Source organism: Babylonia areolata, chromosome 18, assembly GCF_041734735.1.
Source record: "Babylonia areolata isolate BAREFJ2019XMU chromosome 18, ASM4173473v1, whole genome shotgun sequence".
Lineage (NCBI taxonomy): Eukaryota > Metazoa > Mollusca > Gastropoda > Neogastropoda > Buccinidae > Babylonia > Babylonia areolata.
In genome coordinates, this window is record NC_134893.1 from 14,627,039 (window position 1) to 14,629,335 (window position 2,297).

A 2,297-nucleotide genomic window follows, 5' to 3' on the forward strand; every position below is an offset into this window, starting at 1 on the left:
TTACTGAGCTCCCAAAGTTTACACTTTTTGCGATGCGTGGTCATTCATTAATCGTGTTGTCTTGATTAAATCAGCATCTATTATTTGCGCTAGTTAATCCAACATGACGTGGATATTCATTACGTGCACTGGTTTGCCAAGATGGTCTAGACTTTCAGATCTTAAACTGGTGTGCATGTTTTGTGTCCTTCGGTGTCTGTACTGGCTTGGCATGATGTTTAGCACTTTGGGCACTTTGTCACAGTCTTTCCGCGTTTGCGCTGCACTGGCAAAGTTGGGGTCCTTTGGTTTGTCTAAGATTCGTCATCTGTGTATGATCCACAGATTCGCGAATATTTCGTTATTCACATTATGTTTGTTTGTAACAGAAGGGAAAGTCAACTCATTCCCGATTGCCAGCTCATTGGCGTTTTCATCAGCAATTCATTTTTCAATGGCTGAAATTTTCATTCTCGTCTCTGCGGGATCTTTTCAAACATGTAACAGGATACTGTAATTCAGCAGCTGATAACTATTCTGGGCAAATAGTTCTTACTCACGACGTATCACGCTTCTTCCTCGGTGGTATCCATGAATCTGAAACAGAAACAACAACAAAATATGCCTACTGTTTCTGCTATCAAATCTGTCCAAGCGCATATCCACGCCCAACATTCGGTCACACACACGCATGACAGAAGGAAGAACCGTATTGTTTTCCCCTCCAACGTGTGTGGCTCTCGGCTCACTTTGAAAAATAACACACGTCAACTTCCTTGACCGACTATGGGCTGGAATACCAATGAACATGAAAAGTTCGACTAAACTAGAAGAAAATACATCACGGCAATCTCCGACCTAAAAGGTGAATTTTCCAGCAACGTAATTATTACAGAAATTAAAGGAAGACTATTTTGATCTTCTCCTCAAATTCAATTTACGTCTCTCAGTCAGTCACACATGAAAACACACACAGCAGGAAAAACCAGGCTGATACAAATCCTGTTCAGGAATGACGACACGAAGCACACATTAACCCAAACACACACAATACCTGAACAGCTCGTCTCATGTTGCACAAGGTTTGCACACCTTGTCGGGTGGAGGGGACCTGACGACAAAAACTCCCACACGCTTCCTAACAAACCGGCCCCAACGGCGCGAGTGTGTCACGAGTGAGCGAAGTGTGTCGTCTGCCACGGCTTTGGGGACTCCACCAGACTTGTCTCCCCTCACACCACCCACAGCAGAATGAGCCTTGTCAAGGTGTTGAAGGAAGACCCACGCCCATCGTCTGTGAGAGTCCTTAACCGTGTCTTTTTTCTTATGTTGGTTTTGAAGCGTACACATTGTCTGTTTAAAGGAAAAATGAAGTGATTGTGTGTGTGTGTGTGTGTGTGTGTGAGTTGTGTTTGCGCAAGTTTGTTGAACGAAGCCCATTTGATTCATGTAATTGTATTTACCTGTCTTATTTCTTTCTATCATTCAGAATCATTCATTTTCTCTTATTTCTTAATAATACATTTTTAGGCGTGTAATGATATATACTTCCTTGCACACCAGCTTGAAACTTAAACTGGAACTCAAGGTCACTTTCTGACTAAACATAATGCAGTTCAATAGGGGGAGGGGGGGGGGACCATTTAGAATGTAGCAAATCAGAAAAAGCAATAACGGTATACAGTGTGTATACTGACTTCTAGTGACTGATCCTATATCATCCTGAACAGTTGACTGTCTGGACCCACAGCTGTAGCAGACAAATCACAGCTGACGAAGAGAAACTGATGAAATTCATTCACCAATGCCCCGATGTATAGCACAGTCCATCAATCATTTGGGAGTTGTGTTTTTATTTTTCGGGGTGGGTGTGGCGGGGCGGGGGTGGGGGGGTCCCCTTCTTGTTCTTCTCATTGGTATATTGTCTATTCACTGCACGGTGAATAAGACATGTTACGCATTCGATCGTTTCAACACACACACACACACACACACACACACACACAATGGACGCGAATAATGGGTGAGGGGTTTGGACGCGGTGAGAGGGTGGTGTACTGAGAGAAAAAAAAAAGCTGTGGAAATGGGTGGGGGATTGGGTGGAGGAGTCATCAGTCATACAACCAGTAAAAGAAATCACACTGAGCTTCCCACTGGCGGTTTTCTGTTTAGCCGAGATATGCCAGGCATAAACCAACACAATAAGGACGTCACCCATGACTAGGGGCCGTGACAATCGTCAAACTGGGGGTGGGACTGTTCAGGGGTGGTGTTGGTTGTGGCAAGGAGGTATGGGGGGGAAAGGGGGTGGGGGGTTG

The 2,297-nt window shown here is 44.5% G+C and overlaps 1 protein-coding gene across 1 annotated transcript in view; it reads right to left on the reverse strand.

Annotated features, from left to right (window-relative positions):
* The window catches only part of LOC143292498 (pre-mRNA splicing regulator USH1G-like), a 38,573-nt gene extending 37,361 nt beyond the window's left edge, over positions 1-1,212 (reverse strand). Inside the window, 2 exon segments of the mRNA XM_076602838.1 lie at positions 1-576; positions 1,034-1,212. The exon segment at positions 1-576 is cut by the window's left edge and continues 507 nt beyond it. The gene's annotated coding sequence lies outside the window, so the exon portion shown is untranslated.
* Positions 1,213-2,297: the final 1,085 nt, after the last annotated feature.